Raw genomic sequence first — 23396 nt, 5'->3', positions numbered from 1 at the left:
GTTCCGTGCTCAGAATAAAGTATACACTTACCTATTGACTATTGACTAAAGGTATGTAAGGGAAAGAACCAAGAGTAAGAAGATGGAGACTTCTTATCTTTCCCAGTACTAACAGCTTTAACTTGGGGAATGTGTGGCTTAAACTACTCTGAAGCCTTGGTTTCTTCATTAATGAAATGGGGACAATGCTACTTTTTTCATGGATTATGAGGACTAAGTACCATTTGTATGATAATAACTTCATTGCAAAGTAATATGTTAATGAATGAAAATTAGTGCACTCTCCTGGATCAAGGCAAGACCAGTGGTGAAGACCACTTTTAAGACCACTTTAAAATGATGGTCCAGGAGCAGTAGGGATCCAGAGTAGTTACTCTGACTCACAGCAGCCTTCCCTTCTCTTACTGTTGGTTCAGAGCCCAGCTGGTCCCACATCTTCCCTCAGGGCGTGTCACCACTGCTGACACCCTTCACGCTTGGCTCCCTCTGCTCTTGCTCTCAGAAGCCTGTTTCAGAAAAGCCCAAATTCCCTTGTTGCACGTAGAAGGCTGCACTTGGAGACAGGACAACTAGATGCTGGGACACCATGCTGAAATCACACAGATTCTCAACCCTGCTAAACCAGGCCAAAGAACCACTCATGGCAAGAGCAGACGGAGCCCACCAGCCCCCTGGCTGCTCACCAGACCCTACTGCCCAGTGACTGTGGTTCTTGTCCTGGAGGCCTGCACGTCCTCAGGGATGAAATGTGAGTAAAAGAGCAGAGACTGTGGTGTGTTGCGGTGAGCATGCTTGTGTGTGTGTTCATGTTCCAAAAGCACCTTAGTTTTAGCCTCTGACAAACATAGTGGAAAAGAATCCTCAAAGAGGAAAGAGAATTTTTCATTTAAGTTTCTATATCCAAATGAAATATCTTTTAAAAAACTACCTCTTAACTACCATTTAAGAACAGAGAGGAGAGAGACATAGGCTTCTTGCCTTTCCCTGTTGTGCCTTCATCTGAACATTTTTTTTTTAATTTCAAGGAGCAGGAGTCAAAGCTCATATTCATAAAACTCTGAAGCCAAGTCAGCCAGCCACCCTGCCGGGGAGAACTCAGGAGCTTGCAGAGGCGTCCAGGGGGGTGGTGGGAATCGTTTGACTAGTCACGTTGCTGTGGGAATGAATATGTCTTTAGAGACTTTTCACTCCATCCTGATGTGTGTGTGGTTAAATCCTCTCCCATGGACCCCAGACAGCAACAAGAGCTATCTTTCTTCCTCCTACTGATGCATACATCCATCCCTCTGCCCCAAGGAATGCATGTTCCTTCAGCTTAGTGTCACCTCTCGCAATGGTCAGTGATTGCAGTCAAAGATTCTAGACGCTTCTTTGTATTTTCCTGCACCAGAATCCTCTCAGAGGATATTTCTCAGATGATCTTCTCCACAGCTGATGGAGTTGTTCATTTTCATAGGATAACTTTTGGGGCTGGGGAGTGCAAGGTAGTGAAGGGGGTGGGTTGCTGAACATCACTGGGGGAGTGGAGGGTATAGAGGAATTCCCCTGGGGTGTGAGAAGACAGGAGCTTTGGAAGAAAAGACTTAGAGGCTCTGATACCTGGAGAAGAGGTATTCAAACGTGGTTTATGACTGCGCCTGTGCCATGTGAAAGCAGAGCAGCACTTGATCTTACCCCTGCGTGGAAGGTGGGGAGGCAGAAACCAAAACAAGTGAGTTCAGTTATATCTGAAAAAAGAATAGGCTAAATGAGAATTCAGTCCTTTGGCCTCTTCCAGGAAATATTTGTGAAAAGTTGGTTGAAAGAATACCACTATCCAATCCTAATTTCTCTATTATATAAAGGCCCAAACTTCTTTGCAGTTTCTGATTAGAAAATGTTTCCCTGATTTTGTCTTTGCTACTGGCATGTGACCTCTTAATTTAATTTTGGTCTTTGCTTATACAAACCAATTGCCGTGGAAACTTTTTCCTGTGGTGCAGCAAAGACAGGGGGGAAAGTAGAACATCAGTAATTATATATTGTGTTTCTAATTTACTTAATTAGTAGTTATCAAGCATCCTTAATGGTTCATAGCCACAAACTAGGTTTATATCTGAGGGCATCAGTCTGCTTCAAAAATCTCTCATGTGTGTCTCTGTGATACAGAAAGAGGGAGATTGTTTTTAGTAGACTGAAGTTAGAATTCACCGGTCTGATGCCCTAACACTTTCCTGCTGCCTATGCCTCACTCCTAGCTGAGCCACTGAGGTTGCTGCCCAGTCAGTTATGCCACTGCCCAATTTACCCAAATAGTCAGTCAGAGGGAAGATCTAAAATCTGATTTTATAAAAAAAATTAATTTTTGATTTTTCAGTCACTTGCCTGAGCTGCTAAAGAAAATGTTCCTGGGTTTCTCCAATTCCTCTTCTCAGAGAGTGCTGTTAACTTTTTGAGAGAACTCTCATGTCTATGGGAAATGCTCTGCATTTGAGAAAAAAGACTAAATTAGTAAGAAAGCACAGACTTAGAATATGCGATGCATTTTTTATCATGTGCCATTCCACAGCAGATGAAATTCAGAGATATTACATTCAGTTGTGTAAGTTTCACACTGCACAATGACAGAGGAAAATGTTCCATCAGACTGAATGGAATTGGGTCTTCTACTCATGGGAGTGGGAGGTAAGGAAGAAGGGTCCCTCACATGCTAGTGATCTTTATTTCACCAATTAATGAAACTGTGATACACATTGAAAATAATGTATTTCATTTGGATGAAATGACAGATTTTAATCTCTGGCCCCAGGCAACTTGGGTCTGACTCTGTCTCTGCCATATATCAGCTGAGTTATCATGGACAAATTGCTTCATCTCTCTGTGTTTCAATTCCTCATCTATAAAATAATAAATAAAGTTTAATAAAAAGAGTAACTGCTTCATAGGTTTTTGAGGATTGAATAAATTCATACATATAAATTAGGGTAGTATCTAACACATAGTAATTGCTCAATTAATATTAGCTGTTATTATCATGCAGTATATTGAAAGACATGTATTTTGTGACAAGGGATAGAAACACAGGTTTCTTACTGTTCTGTTTGCATTCATGCTAAGTTGCTTCAGTTGTGTCCAACTCTTTGCGACCCTACAGACTGTAGCCCACCAGGCTATTCTGTCCATGGGATTCTCCAAGCAAGAATACTGGAGTGGTTTGCCATGTCCTCCTCCAGGGGATCTTCCCAACCCAGGGATTGAACCCACGTCTCTTATGTTTCCTGCATTAGCAGGCAGGTTCTTTACCACTAGTGCTACCTGGAAAGCCCACTGTTCTGTTTAGAAAATAGTAAAGGCCCTACACGGTTTGGCAGGAAGAAGTTATGTACTCAAGTAGGACAGAACAGGTTTAATTCTGTTATAACCATCTATTGTGACCTTGGCCATGTTCTCTACAGCTGCAGTCTCCTCATAAGCAAACTGAGGATGATGAAAGTATCTATCTTGCAAGGCTGGTGTGAAGATTAAAGACAAAACATGGAAAGTGTTCACAGTACAGTGCCTGACCCTGGACAGACTCTCAAATAGTGTTAGCTATTGGAGTAGCTATTGGAATAGTGTTAGTATATTAGAGTAGAGACAAGATATGATATTTGGATAAGTAAAGTGAAGTCGCTCAGTCGTGTCTGACTCTTTGCAACCCCATGGACTGTAGCCTACCAGGCTCCTCCCTCCACGGGATTCTCCAGGCAAGAGTACTGGATTGGGTTGCCATTTCCTTCTCCAGAGGATCTTCCCAACCCAGGGATCGAACCCGGGTCTCCTGCATTTCAGGCAGACACTTTATCCTCTGAGCCACCAGGGAAGCAGTATTTGGATACTGTTATATATAGTCGATGTTCCAGCTTTGGTAAAAAAATCTTCTCCCCCACCTCAACCAAGGACAGTGATCTAAAAATTATGTGGGATTTATATTCAGGCCCAAGCCCTCTTCTCAGTTGCTGGACTTTGATGTTTGTCCTCCTTCCCCCAACTCGTTCTAGGCCCTGGTCAAAAGAAACATTTGCAGGAACTCAGAAAATAGGCCAGGGGAGATGGAGCGTATATCCTTAGGGCCTTTTTGATGTGTGAGTGTTTCAAGTACGAGACTGTCAGCTCCATGAGGACAAGGATCATGTCTATTCAACCACATGTTCCCAATATCCTTGGTGAATATTTGTTGAATAAGCTTAAAAGAAATGAATACACTATTAATGACTTTCTTGTACAGTAGCAACTTAGTTAAACATATACTCAGTGAATGAGCCCTCAACTTATATATTTGTTTTCCTACTTTCCCACTTTCACTTTGTAAAAAAAAAAAAAAACAGGCCAAAAGAACCAGTTCCTATGAGGAATTTGGTATCACAAAAAAAAACCCTAATATGATCTAGAATATGCACAAATTCTGGAGAAGGCAATGGCACCCCACTCCAGTACTCTTGCCTGGAAAATCCCATGGATGGAGGAGCCTGGAAGGCTGCAGGCCATGGGGTCGCTGAGGGTCGGACATGACTGAGCGACTTCACTTTCACTTTTCACTTTCATGCATTGGAAAAGGAAATGACAACCCACTCCAGTGTTCTTGCCTGGAGAATCCCAGAGACGGGGGAGCCTGGTGGGCTGCTGTCTATGGGGTCACACAGGGTCAGACACGACTGAAGCGACTTAACAGCAGCAGCATGCACAAATTCAGCCCAATTTCCTTTCCTTGTATATGGAGATCATTCACACTGTAAAAGTCATTCATACCAGAGTGCAAGTCCTATATACCAGAGATAGTACAAGTCCTATATACCAGAGATAAAAGCTGAAGCTTTCCACTTTCAAGTTAATTTTACATATAAATTGAAAGTGATTACCCCCAGATAAAAAGAAAAGTATTCCTACCCTATCATCATTTCCTCTTTCTCATGTGAGGAAAGCAGGGCTCAGAGAGGCTCAGTGACATGCCTGAGGTTCCTCGGATGATACAGCTGGGATGAATGTGGTATTCTGACTCTCTAAACTCAGTACTGTGTCTACTTTTCCCTGAGATCTCTTCCATGGGAATTGCTATTAAAACTTAGGATTCACGTATCACAAAAGGGAGCAAATATTGTCACTATCTTAAAAAGAGAGGAAAGTAAACATTTTAGAAATACTTTACAATAGAGTTTTTTTATAAAAGAATTTTGTGGTTAACACAAAATTTTTATCAAAATGAGTCATAATACTTCACTAAGTATGCCTATTATCCAAACTTAAATCTAATTATTTAAGACTTAAAATAGACAAAATAAGGTATCTTTGGACATTTCTAACAATCTGAACAGAAATTTTCAGCGTGAATTTCCTCGTGGATGTTTCATGATTGACAACCCCGTCCAGGGCCATCCCACCTTGAGGTGGCTGAGAGAGCCTTTGTAAGAGAGGGTGGGTAGACCTGCCCAGGTGAACTAACACAAGAAGCCACAGGGCCTGGTGGTAAGGAGCAGGGTTGGGGGAAGAGGAAGAAATAACTGTAGTTTTCCAAGAAGTCCTGCTAGATTTCCACTGTATCCATTCAATAACGACCCCTCCCCCAATACATAAATAGGTTTGAATGGGTCTTTAACCCTTACAGTCAAATCTGCTTTGAGTAGGACAGTTATGACAAAGGCCACCCTCAAGATGAATTGGAGGTGAGGGGTAAAGAATCATCCCAGGGAAAACTGCACTGCCTGGTGTCCTTCAATCTCCCCACCCTCACCTACTTCTTAGCCACTCTCCTATAGGTGTCCCATACTCACATTCTGACCTTTGCTTCTGAAAGATTCTAACTGCTATCCTTTTAAGCCTGTCCTTTTTGGAAAGTGCCTCAAGTTTCAAAATCACTGTTACAATGAGCTTTTCAGGTAGGTGCTATGATCTGACCAAGTAACTTACCCTAACGTGAGTTATGCCTAGAGAATTCATAATGCAAAAGAAGATCTTATGAGCGTAAATGAAACTCTGATCTGTGGGGTTTATGTGTGAAATGTTTCAGGGGCCCATGGATAGAGTCTTCTGGGTCAGGTGCTCACCCTGACCAATAAGCTGAGGACACAGGGGCATGTACCCCATGGGGCAGGTGAGGGTAGATTATTTTAGAAGGGGATATGTGTGCGGGCAGCGATTGCTATCTCCTTTAGATGGTCCTTATATTTGTCTACTCAGGCTACCATAACAAAATGCTATAGATTGTGTAACTCAAACAACAGAAATTTATTTTCTCATAGCTTTGGAAGCTGGGAAGCCCAAGATCAAAGTACTGGTTAATCTGGTTTCTGGTGAGAGCTCTCTTCCTAGCTTACAGATGTGCATCCTCACGTGAGGAAGAGAGGGCTCCAGTGTCTCTTCCTCTTCTTATAAGGATGCCAGCCCTATTGATTTAAGGCCCCACTTTTATGGCCTCATTAAACCCATATCACCCCCCAATAAGCCCTATCTCCAAATACAGTCACATTGAGGGGTTAGGACTTAAGCATATGAATTGAGGGGGCATATTCAGTCCATAACATTCTGACCCCTGGGCCCCCCCAAATTCATGTCCTTCTCACAGGCAAATACATGTACTCCATCCTAACAACCCCTAAGGTTTTAATTTATTCTAGCATCAACTCTAAAGTCTAAAGTCCAGAGTCTAATCTAAATAGCATCTAAACCAGAAATGGGTGAGACTCATCCTAAAGAAAAATTCCTTTCCTAACCAGACAAGTTATATGTTCAAAATACAGTGGGGAGGCAGGCATAGTATAGACATTCTTGTTCCAGAAGGAAGAGACAGGAAAGAAGGAAAGGGTGACAGGTCCCAGGCAAGTCTAAAACCTAGCAAGAGAAATTCCATTAGATCTTAAAGGCTTGGGTATAATCCTCTTTGGTTTGATGCATTGCCCTCGGGGCCCCTGAGGTGGCAGTGTCACCCCCAAGACTCTGTGGGCAGCCCTGCTCCTCCAGTTCTCTGCTGAGAGCCCCCACCATGGCTTTTTTCAAGGGCCCCAAGTTCTGAAACCAGGAAGGAAACAGCCTTGCCCCCTGGGCCTATGTTAGGCAGCCCTCTGAATCACCTTCATATCATTCTGTTTTCTTGAAGGATAGCCCATGTTAGCAACCTTCCTTCATTCTGTCCCATTTTCTTGAAGCTAGCAGCATTTCTGGTGGTATAATCTCTATTTCTGGCATCTACTGAAGTGACTGATTGGATCTATGGTTCATACTCATCTTAATTTCATTAAAAGGCTGTTCAGCCACCCACACCCTTAGAGTTCTCTTCAGAACATCTACTTCATTTTTTTTGCAATGGATAGTTTGAGAATTTTCCAGTCTTTAACTTCTAGTTCCTTTTTGCTTAAAGATTCTTTCTTCAACTCATCTCTTTCCTCTTGTATTTTATTAAAAGTAGTAAGGATGACTAAAGCTACATCTTCAATACTTTGCTTTAGAAATCACCTTTCCTAAATACCCAGTTTCATTGCTGGCAAGTTTCAGTTCAGTTCAGTCGCTCAGTTGTGTCCGACTCTTTGCGACTTCATGAATCGCAGCACACCAGGCCTCCCTGTCCATCACCCAACTCCCGGAGTTCACTCAAATTCATGTCCATCGAGTTGGTGATGCCATCCAGCCATCTCATCCTCTGTCGTCCCCTTTTCTTCCTGCCCCCAATCCCTACCAGCATCAGAGTCTTTTCCAATGAGTCAACTCTTCCCATGAGATGGCCAGAGTACTGGAGTTTCAGCTTTAGCATCATTCCTTCCAAAGAACACCCAGGACTGATCTCCTTTAGAATGGACTGGTTGGATCCCCTTGCAGTCCAAGGGACTCTCAAGAGTCTTCTCCAACACCACAGTTCAAAAGCATCAATTCTTCAGCACTCAGCTTTCTTCACACTGACTGACTGGATCTACGGTTCACACTCATCTTAATTTCATTAAAAAGCTATTCAGCCACCCACACCCTTAGAGTTCTTTTCAGAACATCTACTTCATTTTTTTTTTGTGATGGATAGTTTGAGACTTTTCCAGTCTTTAAGTTCCAGTTCCTTTTTGCTTAAAGATTCTCTCTTCAACTCATCTCTTTCCTCTTGTATTTTATTAAAAGTAGTAAGGATGATTAAAGCTACATTTTCAATACTTTGCTTTAGAAAACTTTGCTAAATACCCAGTTTCATTGCTGGCAAGTTTAATCTTTCACAAAACACTAGAGCACAGTTCAGCCAAGTTCTTATCCATTATATAATAAAGAGCACCTTTCCTCCAGTTTCCAATAACTTATTCCTCACTTCTACTTGAAATTTCATGAGAATAGTCTTTAACATTCACATTTCTTCAAACATTCTGCTAAGTATTTTCCAAGAAGATGCAGGCTTTCTCTCTAGCTCTCTTTTTTTCTTTCTGAGCTCTCACCAGAATCACCTTTAACATCCATGTTTCTATACCACTAGTCCCTTAATCACTTCATGGGAAATAGATGGGGAAACAGTAGAGACAGTGTCAGACTTTATTTTTTGGGGCTCCAAAATCACTGCAGATGGTGACTGCAGCCATGAAATTAAAAGACGCTTACTCCTTGGAAGAAAAGTTATGACCAACCTAGATAGCATATTCAAAAGCAGAGACATTACTTTGCTGACTAAGGTCCGTCTAGTCAAGGCTATGGTTTTTCCTGTGGTCATGTATGGATGTGGGAGTTGGACTGTGAAGAAGGCTGAGCGCCGAAGAATTGATGCATTTGAACTGTGGTGTTGGAGAAGACTCTTGAGGGTCCCTTGGACTACAAGGAGATCCAACCAGTCCATTCTGAAGGAGATCAGCCCTGGGATTTCTTTGGAAGGAATGATGCTAAAGCTGAAACTCCAGTACTTTGGACACCTCATGCGAAGAGTTGACTCATTGGAAAAGACTCTGATGCTGGGAGAGATTGGGGGCAGGAGGAGAAGGGGACAACCCAGGATGAGATGGCTGGATGGCATCACTGACTCGATGGACGTGAGTCTGAGTGAACTCCGGGAGATGGTGATGGACAGGAAGGCCTGGCATGCTGCAATTCATGGGGTCACAAAGAGTTGGACACAACTGAGCGACTGAACTGAACTGAACTGAGTCCCTTAATGGCAATATAGACTTTTTATTAGCATGCACCTCAAACCTCCTCTGGCCTCCACCTATTTTCCAGTTCCAAAGCAGCTTCCACATTTTTAGGTATTTTTTACAGCAGCATTCCACTTCATGGTACCAAAATCTATATTTGTCAGGGTTCTCTGGAGAATCAGAACCAATAGGATGAATATCTATATAGAAATAGATTTGTTGTAAGGAATTGTCTCACACAGTTATGGAGGTTGACAAGTCCCAGAATCTGCAGTCAGCACCTGGACCCATAAGAGTTAATGGTGTAGTTGCAGTCCAAGTTCAAAGGCCTGAGAACAAGGAGAGCCAATGATGTACAGTTAACCCTTGAACAACATCAGTTTGAACTTTACAAGTCCATTTATATGCAAATTTTTTCACTAAATACTTACTACTCCACCCAAGGTTGGTTGATTCTGCAGATGCAGCTTTGCAGATGAAGGCTAACTGTACAAAGTTATGCTTGGGGTTTTTTTTTACTGAGTTGAGGGTCGGTGCCCCAACAGTGGCATTGTTCAAGAACCAAGTATAGGCAGGAGGATGGCAACTCAGCCGCAGAGGCATTGCTCTCACTTTACAAAGCAGCTGTGGGGTGACTTTTGTGATGGGGATAAGAAGGCGATTGATGAACCTTCTTTTACAGCTTCCGTGGAGTGGGACATGCAAGTGGTGACAGGGTCTTCTCTGCTCAGCCCTGCAGGGCTAGGGCTGGAGGAGATGCCATCTAACCCACGACTGCTGTGGTGGTTGAAACCAGAGAGGTGCTCCATGTTCCAGTATGCACAGTACCATGCTGTGCTCCCTGACTCTGTGCACCTCCCCTGGGACCTGTTGAGAGCCCTTGGGGCCAAGAGCTTCTCCAGAGTCACAATAATGTAGTTTAGGAGGCTCCCTTCCTCGTTGGCCTTGAAAGTTCCCTCAAAGGCAACACTTAAAACCTTTTACTCTGTAGTTCCTGTGAGATTTCCATTGGTTTCCATCTGTATTCTGCCTATGCTGCCCTGACTGCCTCTAGAGGTCACGTCTGCCTTTCCAGTGACAAAATGGTGTGTTTCCTCTTAAAAGCAAAAGCCATAGTAAATGCACCCGAGATGGATATTCACAACACATCTCTACCAGAAATGGTTGCAAATCTGAAAGAGAAGATGATGTTAGTGCATACTCATTTAAATTTGCTCTTCAAGATTCTAAAGGAAGTGACTCTTGATTAGTTCAAGCCAAAAGACTGATCCAGAATCAAAGCTGGAGTATCAGGGTCAGGCCTTATTGCTGTCTTCAACAATAGGTGCTATTTGATCACTTCCCAAAAAAGATCAACTTCAGGAATGGATGAGAGGGGCTTCCCTGGTGGCTCAGTGGTAAAGAGTCTGCCTGCCAGTGCAGGAGATGTGGGTTCCATCACTGGTCCAGGAAGATCCTACATGTTGTAGAGCAACTAAGCCTGTGACCACAGCTACTGAGCCTGTGCTCTGGAGTCTGGAAGCCGCAACTACTGAATCCACATGCCACAACTACTAAAGCTCACGCACAAAACGGCCCATGCTGTGCAACAAGAGAAGCCACTGCAATGAGAAGCCCACGCACCACAACTAAGAGAGCAGCCCCTGCTCACCACAACTAGAGAAAAGCCTGCACAGCAGTGAAGACCCAGCACAGCCAATAAATAAATAAAATTATAAAAAGAAAAGAAATCAGCTGTAGCTCCAGTCCAAGGACTGGTGGTCTCAAGATCCAAGAAGAACCGATGTTTCAAGTCCAAAGGCAGGAAAAAACTGATATCCCAGCTCAAAGGCTGTCAAGTAGGAGATGTTCCCTCTTACTCCTCTTTTTGTTTTATTCAAGTCCTCAACTGATGCTTAGGCCCCACTCACATTAGGAAGGCCAGTCTGCTTTACTCAGCTGCTGATTTGAATGTTTACTTCAGTCCAAAACACCCCCACAGACACATCCAGAATAATGTCTGACCAAATATCTGGGCATCCCTTGGCTCATTCAAGTTGATACATAAAATTAAACATCACAGTTCTCAACCTCATAAATCACCTTAGATGCATAAGTGCACATTGCAATCCCACTTTAAATTGGAGCTTTAAAAACATACCATTCTATAGTCCTACCCTCAGAAATCCTTATATAGTTGGTCTGAGGTGCATCTTAGAAATTTTCAGAGCTCCTCTGATGACTCTTAAAATGCAGTTAAGATGGCCAGATAAAGTGCTTCAGCAAGCAATCTTTGAAGCAGAGAAGTCACATGGGAGCACTTTATGTGTGTGGCTCAGCCACCACCAACTAGCCACTAAGAGACTGTTAATTCATTTAGTTGAGGGTCCTTTATACATTCCTAACCATAACAGCAAAAGAAATATGTAGCAGTTTAACAACATGCTAAGTACACATTACAATAAAACTGAAATCAAAGGTACAAAGCTTTGGGGGGTAGGAATAGAGATCCTTTGGATGGAGGAGATAATTGCTTTACAATGTTGTGTTAGTTTCTATTGTACAACAATGAGAATCAGCTGTAAGTATACATATATCCCCTCCCTCTTGAGCCTCTCTCCTACCCCATCCCCATCCCACCCCCTAGGTCATCACAGAGTACCAAGCTGAGCTGCCTGTGCTATACAGCAGCTTCAGTGTTGGGGTATTATTTAAAATTTTCGTGTCGATAACCTATAGAGCTATGATATGGGCTTCCCCAGTGGCTCAGTGATAAAGAATCCTTCTGCCAATTCAGGAGATACAGGAGATAGGAGTTCGATCCCTGGGTTGAGAAGATCCCCTGGAGGAGAGCGTGGCAACCCACTCTAGTATTTTTGCCTGGAGAATCCCATGGACAGAGGAGCCTGGTGGGCTAAAATCCATAGGGTTGAAAAGAGTTGGGCACGACAGAAGCAACTGAGCACACAGAGAGAGCTAAGACATGTAAAGCTTGTGTTTCATAATTTATGTGTTTTTTTATTCCATGCGCTTTTAATCATTTAGCTGTTTGACAGTTACTACTATTTCCTCTGTAAAGCTGGGGACACTTGCCCTCCTTCTTTTTCCCCAGCCCTGTGCCTTCAGCCAGGAAGAGGGAGGGATAACTAAAGGGGCTGCTCACAGGATGTTTGTTAGTGGCAGATGCTGTTCCAGGCCCTGGTCTGAACCATGAAGTTTAGCCTCCTGTGTAGGGAGGAGCTGGGAAGATGACAGAGGAAAGGAACTCTCCTTGGCTGAGAAAGACAAGGGCCTCGGTGTGAGTAACTTTAATGTGTATAATAGTAGTTTTGGTCCTTTCCATGGTGATGCTAAGAACTGAGAGTGACACTTCCTTCTCTGAGCAACTTACCCACTCTGGGGTGGCCTAAGTAAGGCAAACCAAAATGGCGATGTACTGTCTAGGTGAGGTTTTGTTCGGTATTTGCTCAATATCAGTCCAGAGAGACACAGAGGTACATGGAAATGTTTTGCATGGTAAACAAGGGCCACATTGTATTGTTCCAACTTTTGCCATTGAAGAATTATGCAAAAACTCCCAAGACTAAAAGATGCTGATTCCTTAAGAACTTACTGATAACTGAGAAAACCATGGAACCAACCCTGTAATGTAGTTTAAAAAATAAGTATCACAGTGTAGACAGTTGGGGAAGATGGATGGTGGTGATAGGTACACAATAAAGTGAATGTACTTAATGCCACTGAATTGTACACTTAAAAATAGTTTAAATGAATAGTTTAAATGATGTAGAGGAAAAAAAGTTCTATATTAAAAAATAAAGGCATTTCATATTCAGAATTAACACCACCTTAAATACATAATACCAAAACAGAAGCCCTGAAGGCTCTACTGTCTAAATTACAAATTCTGGGTTCAAGTAAGCACCAGAGACAAGAAACGGGATGGCAGAGAGGTCTTGACTATGCAACCACCACCAAACACTCAGACTTTTCTATTTCCCTTGTGGTTTTCAAGATGGCAAAGAGACTCAAAAGTTTTTCCTTAGTTGAACTAGTGTTTTGATTGCAGAGAATCAACAGGAAGGGAGAGAGACAGGGAGAAATCTTCCTCAAAGCAACCAGAAGAGTCCGGGCGCCCACCAGACCCGGACAGCCGCGTCCAGCCCGAGCTGCCCTCGTCCTCGGGCTGCTGGAGCCGCGGTGCTGCCTCAGAGCGTCTGGCAGCGCGGCCCACCCCGGGGGAGAGCTCCTAACTCCCAGGGCCTCCTGCGGCTTCGAGGCGGGAGCAGAAGCTTCTCCCGCCTCCCTCGCGCTCCCTCGCCTTCCAGGTTCAATAAGGATTACATCATGGAACAAGAATGCGGGGCAGCCTGAGAATCAAAGCCGTCACAATCAGCGGCTGGTTAACTGTACTGTTGCTGAAACACATCCTTCCCACCCCCTCCGCTCTCCCCTCCCCCACCCCAGACCTCTGCTTTTCGTACTATTAAGGATAGCATTATTGGGGAGAGGAAAATCTGATCAAAACTGTCGGCCGCCAACAGCAGACTTTCTATGGATTCTATAAAGGCCACCTTAACGATTTCCCTAATTAATGGATGACATCTTTGGCTGAAGGAGAGGCGATGGATTCGACTCCGTCTTCGTCTTTGTTAACCTTCTAATTAACTTTCGTAGGTCACCCAGGTCTCCCAAACCTAAAAAGTGAAGAGGCCCATTGTGCCAGGAGCAGTAAACTTACTTTTTCTGCTGGGGTACTTAAAAGGGAGAACGATTATAGGCTGAGAAAAATAACTCCATTTAAAAGCTTTGTGGCTGCAGAGAATGCATAGGTCCCTCCCTTAGAAAATAATTGAAACACCTTTTATACCAATATTTCTATGCATAATAAAAACAAATTAGCAAAATGCATCTAAATTCAGCAGCACTTTCAAATTACCTTTTTTGGAATGTAAGCCTCTACAAGTCAACAAAGGAGCAGGAGTTTAGAGAGAATATTGCAACTGCAACAGCTCTCAGTCTGTATGCAGAGTGAGTGCAGCATTGGGCCAGGCTGGGATATCTGAGTCACCTCCTGGAAGAAATGCTTCTAATTTACTGCCTTTGCCCAGGCAGGGTATGGACTGCCAGTGAGCAAGTCTTTTTTTTGGATAGCATTGTCTTTGGAAGTTCAGAATGTTTAATGGTCATGGTGAAAAACAGAAACCACCATCGTAGAAAAGCCAGAAAGCAAGTGAAACTCCACCATGATCACTGAAATTGATAAAACACATTTTAAAAATATAAGAAGCATTCTTGTTGGAATTTTCATTTTGGTAGCTTTTTCAGACTATGCAGATGTGTTGTGGTTTCTGCCCCAGTTCCTTGGCATCTCTGGCCCAGCAGAGGAGACACTGAGGGAAGAGCAGGCGCTCAGCCTAAAGAGGAACTGAAATGAAGGCTGCTTTAAAGGAGAGCTTTGCCTAAAGGGAATGAGGTTCCTAACCCAAGGACAACAGTAGTGTGACTTTACTATTGTTTTCTGATTACAAACAGAACCAGAGTTAATTGTAGAAAAGTATAAAGATTTTAAATACTGTCAATATTTTAATCATGCTTTCCATTCATTCTCCTATGCATCCTCAAATTTTTACCCATTTCATTGTTATATTCTTTTTTTAGTTCCTGTAATACCATTTTTTTCTGTATTAAAAGTGAGAATAAGATCTTGTCCTGCCCACACACCCAGATTGAAGGTGCAGGGGTGACTTTAAGAAATCTCTTTTATGGGATGCTGCCACTTGTGGAGAAAACAGTGCTCTCATGCATTGCTGTGGGAATTTAAATTGCTATACCATCTCTGGAATAGAGAGAAATTTGAGGTACTAATGTCTCTTTAGGAAGCTTCCCTAGAGATATAACTAGCATAAGTACAAAATGACATATGTAGAAGTTACTCTTTGTAGCACTATTCATAATATATTGAAAGCTATCTAAATGTCCACTAATAGGGGACTGGTTAAAGAAATACAGTATATCCATTGAGTGGAATATTATGGAGCCATAAAGAAGAGATGAGTATGCTCATTATATGCCAATTTGGAATGATCTTCATAACAGCCTGTTGGGTAAAAAACAGCAACAACAAAATGCAGCAGAACAACAATGGTGTAAATTATGCTATTTGTAGGGAAAGGCGAGGTTTAAATATTCATAAACATTTTCTTCTAGTAGCAGTTATCTTGGGAGAAGAGACCTGAGTGGCTGAGGAACAACTGTGGGAGGGAGAATGCTATATAACTTTTGTATCTTTTGAATTTGTACTGTGTGAATATGTTGCCTATTCGAAAAATTAAAACATAATTTTAAAATGTCAAAAAGAGAAAGGTTGCCATTTTCTAATCTGCTCTGTGCATAGCTCTATACAATTCAAGGGTAGCCCAGTCATGAGACGTCCTATTCATTTCCATACACTAAATAGCTTATTTTAGATTTCTCAAAGTCTGCCTAGATTAAAAGACCCCTAAAATGGAAGGTACACAGTCACTCTCTCTTTGAAATCTTTAAATGTTTCTTAATGAAAACAGAATAATGCATTCTGTGATTTAATTGTTCAAAATTAAAATTTAACAAACTGTTAAGTCTGTATAAATGAAACATTCATGGGCTTCATCAGCACGTACATTGGGACAAATGCTTTGGGCCTCAGAATTGTGGTGATACTTTGAGATGTGCCAAGAAACATATAAAGAAGTCAAATAAAATATTTTGTTATTATTCTGCTGTTTATTTTGGCTGCACAGCATGGCTTTCAGGATCTTAGTTACCCGACCAAGGATTGAACCCTGGCTCAAGGCAGTGAAAGCATAGTCCCAACCACTGGACTGCCAGGGACTTTCCAAATAAAATCCTGTATTACACAAATTCTTTTTGCTCACAATAGTCTGATTTACTTGTATCAATCAGTTTAACTTATTCATGGTTTATAAGCTATACTATTTTTAGTGATTAAACGAAAACCTGGAACCAGTGTTACCCTCTCCTCATTCCTCAGCCCAGTCTGTCAAATGGCATTGGAAATGATTAGGCTGAACATATGAAATTAGTGTGTGTCAGTGGTACAATAGCAGCAGTTTCAAATTACAGCCTAATATTTTTCATCATCTTAATGTTGTTGCCTATAGCTATATAACAGGGATATTGTTACAGTTGTCTGTCCACCATCCATTTCTCCTTTCTTCCTTGTTAGCAGAATTCCCATTTAATTCCCATTTAGTAAGGCAATAAATCTCAATTCAACTATATACATGGGATTCTCATTTCTTTCATCTGTGACTGGTTTAGATTTGGGCATGTGATACCGTTCTAGGCCAATGAGATATAAGAAAAGACAACTAAAAGTTTCTGAGATAGATTTCTCTTCCACCAGACATTTTCAGGTCCAGATGGATTGCCCAGAGTTCCTGCAGTCATCTTGCTACTGTTAATACAAAATGTGCAGACATAATGGGCATGCTAGATGACACAATAGGAGAAAGGAAGTTGGATCTGCATAATAGTACTGAGTGGTTGTATTAACCAGCTCTGTAATCCTCTGACCTTGTGCTTCTTGTTAAATGACATGATAATTTTCTGCACAGTTTAAGCCATTTTGAATTGGTTTTCTGTTACATTCCAAATACTAATAGAACATTGTGGTAAATATTTTTACCACTTTAAGTGGTGTGAAGCCCAGGTAGTATCCTGTAAAAGCTCCTCAAGAAAAAAAAGCTACTCAAGTAGTTGTGTTTTGTAGTCCTCTAGTAAAAATTATCTTAAATCATAAAAATATATGCCCCCTCAACATCTTTAGTCATTAGTGAAATGCAAATTAACACCATAATGAGATACTGCTTCACACCCACTAGAATGGCTATAAGCAAAAAGATGGACAATTACAAATGTTGGCAATGATGTACATTGCTGATGAAAATATAAAATGATGCAGCCACTTTGGAAAATAGTTTGGCAATTCCCCTGAAAAGTTAAACATAGAATTATTGTATAACCAGATAATTCTACTCCTAGATATATATTCAAGAATATTAAAAATATAACATTCACACAAAAACATACATAGGAATGTTCATAACAGCATTATTCATAAAAACCAAAAGGGAGGAAAAGCACAAATGTTGATAAACTGATGAATGGATAAATAAAATGTGGCATATTCATATATAGAATATTATTTGGTAATAGAAATGAAATACTGATGCATACTACAAGATGAATCTTGAAAACATTATGCTAAATGAAAGCCAAACATAAAATACCACACAGTATATGATTTCACTTATATGAAATGTCCAGAATAGGCAAATTCATAGAAACAGAAAGTTTCAAAATACATATGACAAATTTGTTAAAAGACTAATTTTTATGTAATCAAAGCTGCATTTTTGCAGTCATTTAAGCAAAAATGAGTGAAGATTCTATCCTCCAGAAAACTATAAACTTCATGAAAGCATTGTCCCCCTCCTGGGTCTTGGTGCCAGCACATCCAACTGGACCACACACACTGCAGAATACGTAAGTGAATGGATCTTGGTGCATTTGCTGAACAATTCTGGGCTTAGTTCGTAAAATAGGCCTCTGTTTACTTATCTGCAAAATGGGGCTAGAGCAGTAACTACTTTAGAGGATGAATGTGAGGATTAAATGAGATATGAGAGCTCATTTAAACTTTGCAGAGTTCCTGGGACATAATAAGCATCAATAAGAGGTAGTTATTGCTGTTTTGTTTTATTGTTGTTTTAAGTATTAGCACTATTATTATATTTTGGAACCTTATGCCCACTCATCACAAGATGTAGAAATTTCTTATCAGCTGGCATGAACAGTTCTTGAGTGATATTGTTTAAGTATATATTCATTCTTATAAATTAAAGAAGAAAGGATTAGTAATTTTCAGGGTTAGTAATTTCCAACAAAAATAGTTGGAAATTCAGATTCAACAATCATAGGATTTTATAACACTATATTAGTACATGAAAAAAATTTACAAAAGTATAGTAGATTTGCTATTGTTCAGTTGTTCAGTCATGTCCAACTCTTTGCAACCCCATGGACTGCAGCAAGATAGGCTTCCCTGTCCTTCACTATCTCCCGGAGTTTGCTCAAACTCATGTCCATTGAGTCAATGATGCCATCCAACCATCTCGTCCTCTGTCATCCCTTTCTCCTCCTGCCTTCTGTCTTTCCCAGCATCAGGGTCTTTTCCAGTGAGTCAGCTCTTTGCATCAGGTGGCCAAAATATTGTAGCTTCAGCTTCAGCATCAGTCCTTCCAATGAATATTTAGGGTTGATTTCCTTTAGAATTGACTGGTTTGATCTCCTTGCTGTCCAAGGCACTGTCAAGAGTCTTCTCCAGCACCACAATTCAAAAGCATCAATTCTTTGATGCTCAGCCCACTTTGTGGTTCAATTCTCACATCCATACATGACTACTGGAAAAACTACGTGTGCTTAGTCGCTCAGTCATGTCCAACCCTTTGCGACCCCATGGACTGTAGCCCGCCAAGCTCCTTTGTCCATGGGCACTCTCCAGGCAAGAACACTGGAGTGGGTTGCCATGCCCTCCTCCAGGGTATCTTCCCAACCCAGGGATCGAACCCATGTCTCCCGCATTGCAAGTGGATTCTCTACTGACTGAGCTACCAGGGAAGCCTGGAAAAACCGTAGCTTTGTCTATACAGACAAAGTATAGACAAAGTAATAGCCCTGCTTTTTAATATGCTGTCTAGGTTTGTCATAGCTTTCCTTCCAAGGAGCAAGCGTCTTTTAATTTCATGGCTGCAGTCACCGTCCACAGTGATTTTGGAGCCCTAGAAAATAAAGTCTGGCACTGTTCCCATTTTCCCCCCATCTATTTGCCATGAAGTAATGGGACCAGATGCCATGATCTTAGTTTTCTGAATGTTGTGTTTTATTGAATTTCTATAAATGACCAGTCTGAAACATTATTTTTCTAAACTATTTTTCATATACTCCTCTAAACTTAGAATACCAGAGTCCTTAAGTTAACTTTAGGTTATTTTTCAGCCTCTGTTACAAGTTTATAAATTGTCTCCCTCATCCCCAACCCTTCCCACTTACCAATTTATAACATGTATCTTATTTGAATGAAATATTTTTCACTATATGTGAAATTTAACTTATACTCATAGGATATAGATTGAGTCAACAATTGTTTGGGGGTAGGTAGGGGTGTGCTAGAGGCCAAACTTTTCCTCCCATCTCAAGGAAAAAATTTAGGTAAGTGATTTATCTAGTGTCACATAACCTGCTAATGGGATTTTAAAAGGAAATTCAGGACAAAGGTACTCTTCTTTTCTGCTGCTACAGCACACAAACTGTCTCCATCATACAACACATGGGCAAACAATAGACAAGCAGCAAAACATTTCCCTAGCTGTGACATCAAATATTATGAGGACAAGCATAGGGAAAATGAAAAGTACATAGTTTTTAAGTGCATTCTTCCAGGTTTCAATCCATATTTTGATCATTTATATGTTCACAAGTTTCCATTAGGTCAATATGCTTCATTAATCCTGTTTGCCCTTGTGAGAAAAATATAGCAGCCAGGGGAAAATGGGGAAAAGATGAGCAAATAAGTGATTTGCTGGAGAGGTTAGAAAATCTGTCAGAATCAATTCTGTGTATTCACACCAACCCTTAACTACCCTCTCTTCACCCCACAAAAATAGAACAGACAGTAGCAAAGAAATAGGAGATCTTCTGATACTAGGCAGTAATAGAGTTAGCTGTCACCAAACTGGGCCAGAAATAATGGATGGCAACCTCACCCTTGCACAGCATTCCTAGTATCAGTTCCTTTCCCTTTCTTCTCATTACCAGTAAGACCCACCTACAAGGGAGAAGATTTCCTCCCAGTGTGAAGAAACTCACATAAGTTGGATGTTTTCTCTGCTGAAAGGTTATATCTTGTTTATGGACAGGGTTCTCTATGGTTCTTAAAAGTCCATGGGGAGAGGGGCCCTGTGGAGATGGATTATTCCTCATTTCCCCAAAATTTAATCCCTTCATTCAATTCCCCCTTTCTGATTCCTCTCTTCCTTTCTCTTCTCTCTTCTTATTTTGTGCCTCCATCTCAACTTTCCTTCCCTTCTCTTTTATCACATCAGTCTTTAGTAGTATATTAATGTTACTCAAAGTGATAAAGTCTTGATTCTGAAATTCTAAGTCTTGATTCTGAATTTGTTTTTCTAAACAAGATAGGTTTAACATTAAGAACTACAGGTGGCCCAGCATCCCTTTTTATATCCATCCATCCACCAAACAAAGAGGCCATATATTTATCTAGGGATGTATTGTATAACATAATTCAGTATACATGCAATTTATGTATACATGTACCTTAAAGAATCTTCTGGATCTGTGTAAGGGTCTTTGAAGTTTCTTCTGCATGTTAACTTCTCTCCTAATCCAGATGCCACTGCTCTTTGTGACATTTCAGAGAGGTCACTGAGCACCATCCTTATAACCCTCTAGAGAAGAACAATGGAATGCAGAACTTTTTTTTATTACCCAACCTTTTAGTATTCTTCTTTTTCTTTTCAAGAAACTTCAGTCAAGTCCTAGGAGGTCTTACCACTAATACTGCTTTCTCTCTATTCAGTCCGTATTTACACTCTGCAGAGAAAATTATGAATGTATCTGTGTTCACAGATTTATACATTTCCTGTTTTATGTGATTACTCCCCAGAAGAGACTACCTTGAGCCTCTGCCTAAACCAGTCTTTCTGGCCTCCCCATGATTATGCAGTTCATAGAATCACAGCTTTTACAAATGAACTTCCCTCCTGATTTGGAATTCTAAGAGCTCCAACTATAATTAACCTGTATATAAACTATAGGGATTTGAAAAAGGTAACAAATGTTAGAGACTGCAGCTTTTCAAGCTATATATTTCATAAACAAAATGCAAGCTTAAATTAGAAGCTGGAAAAATATTTTAGTTTTAGCAAAGCAGGTTTTTAAAATCTGCTAATAAAAAATTCATAAATTCTGGAGGAATTAATCTAAAATATTGATACTTCCCACATAAATGCATCAGATGATCTAAATGTATAACCATTTGGGGAGTTTTAATTTTTCTAGCATGAAAACAAGTTTTCTGACACTGGAATATCTTATTTGAATATGGTTTTATACAGTGTAAAAGCTTAGTCTTATATACTGTGCATAAGGAAAACCCATTTGTGTTTAAAATAAAAATTCCTCAAGATATTTTAGGTTCTTGCTGTGTGCTATGTATTTAAAGATAAATTACATTCTGAGTATAAAGTTGTTTTTGTTTATGTAGAAGAATATAAAGAAGAAAATAATTGATAATTCCACCATCCAAATAACCACTATTCATATTTTCTTTCAGTCTTTTGCCTATGCATATATTTTGAAATTCCTTATTTAGACTTTCACTGTTCTGTTTTAAGCAGTAAAACTTCATACTGAGGCAAGGCTTGATTTTTAGTGACAGGGAGGGAGAAAAAAAGAGGAAGATCAAGGAAGAGGAGCATGGAGGGCACAGGATTCTCTTGCTTTCCTTCCTACTGACTGTTGACACTACTCTCCCACACCTTCTTCTAGAGGCACTCCCCAAATCCTCAAATAGAAAGAACACACACACACACGAAAGAAAACTTTTCCAAACCTGAAAAACATTGTGAACCTACTGATAATCACTGTGAAGAAAACATCAGCATTCTCTATGTGGCTAGCTGGGTTTCCCTTGTAGCTCAGATGGTGAAGAATCCACCTGCAATGCGGGAGACCTAGGTTTGATCCCTGGGTTGGAAAGAGCCCCTGGAGAAGGGAATGGTAACCCACTCCTGTATTCGTGGCTGGAGAATCCCCATGGACAGAGGAGCATGGCAGGCTACAGTCCATGGGGTCTCAAAGAGTTGGACACAGCTAAGAGACTAAGCACACAGGTAATTTGTGGATTTTTGCATTTCTATATTCATCTGTTTCTAGGCTTCTAAGAAATCATGAATATCTTTTTTAAAAAAGAATTGACAGTATATTTTTAATCACCTGAAAACACCCTTTAGAATCTAAAATGGGTATGCCCATTATTCTTATCCCCCTGCAGTATATCAACAGTAGTAACTCTTCTCAGCCTAACGCACTGTCTATTTTTAGCTTGAGATACTTAATGAATTTTGACAAGGTTGAGTAAATATCATAGTTTTCCAGAATAGCCTGCATCATTATGACCTAGAACTTAAAACAATTGTGTCTTCCTTTTCCTATAGTTTTGTATGAAAAGCACATTTACCACAAGAACCCCTGGAGAAGGGAATGGCTACCCCTTCCAGTATTCTTGCCTGGAGAATTCGTGGACAGAGGAGCCTGGCAGGCTATAGGCCATGGCGTCACAAAGAGTCAGATATGACTAACACTTTCACTTTCATAGTACTCATAGTAAGCACTGTAGGCTTATAGTAGCACTAGACTGTGAAAACAGTAGCGTGTCAGCCTCCTAAGAGGATGCTCAATGTCTCCTCAGACCTATTTTCACTGAAGCCTCCAAGAAAGACATTACTGTATTGTGCTCTGTGATTGGACTATCATTTCACCACCAGAAATTATAGCACTGGCTTCTGTTTCTAGCACTTTGGTGGATTTGCTGCTGCAAAAGTTAGTTTTACATGGCAACTTGGCTAGGCTATGGTGCACAGTGTTTGGTCAAACACTAGTCTACGTATTGCTATAAAGGTATTTCTTAAATGTGGTTAAAGTAAATTTTTGAGTAAAGCAGATTACTCTCCACAGTGTGGGTGAGCCTCATCCACTCAGTTGATGGCCTTAAGAGAAAAGACAGGTCCCCTGAAGATGAAGGAATTCTGCATCCAGACCTGCCTTTGGACTCAAAACTGTAATATCTACTCTTGCTAGAATTTCCAGCCTACCAGTCTGCCCTGTGAATTTTGGGTTTGCCAGTCCCCACAGTCTCATGGGTCAATTCCTTAGATTCTCTCTATAAATATATTGTGTTGGCCAATAAGTTCGTTTGGGTTTTTCCGTAACATCTGACAGAAAAACCTGAACAAACATTTTGGGCAACCCAATAGATATATACATATTCTATATTGTGATAAAATATAATCTCTTTCTTTGGAGGATTGTGACTTACACAGATACCCTGAATGATAATCTCAGCTAAGATGACTAAAATGTTTGTTAAAATATTTTTTAAATGGCTTTTTACATACATCACTGAGCCTGCGCAAAATGGAAGGCTTTTTCAGATCCCAAAAAGTGAACTAA

At 40.8% G+C, this 23396-nt stretch overlaps 1 non-coding gene and 1 pseudogene across 1 annotated transcript; one reads left to right on the top strand and one right to left on the bottom strand.

The window, feature by feature from the left end:
- Window positions 1–3769: 3769 nt before the first annotated feature.
- TRNAF-GAA (transfer RNA phenylalanine (anticodon GAA)) lies at window positions 3770–3841 on the bottom strand. The gene has a single exon. It is a non-coding gene; the product is annotated as a tRNA-Phe (tRNA).
- Window positions 3842–9680: 5839 nt separating this feature from the next.
- Window positions 9681–10369, top strand: LOC138089991 (protein Mis18-beta pseudogene; annotated as a pseudogene).
- The last annotated feature ends 13027 nt before the right edge of the window (window positions 10370–23396 follow it).

This window comes from Capricornis sumatraensis, chromosome 13 (assembly GCF_032405125.1).
Source record: "Capricornis sumatraensis isolate serow.1 chromosome 13, serow.2, whole genome shotgun sequence".
NCBI classification, from domain to species: domain Eukaryota; kingdom Metazoa; phylum Chordata; class Mammalia; order Artiodactyla; family Bovidae; genus Capricornis; species Capricornis sumatraensis.
Note: the sequence above shows the minus strand (reverse complement) of the source record. Positions and strands in the feature narration are given on the sequence as shown.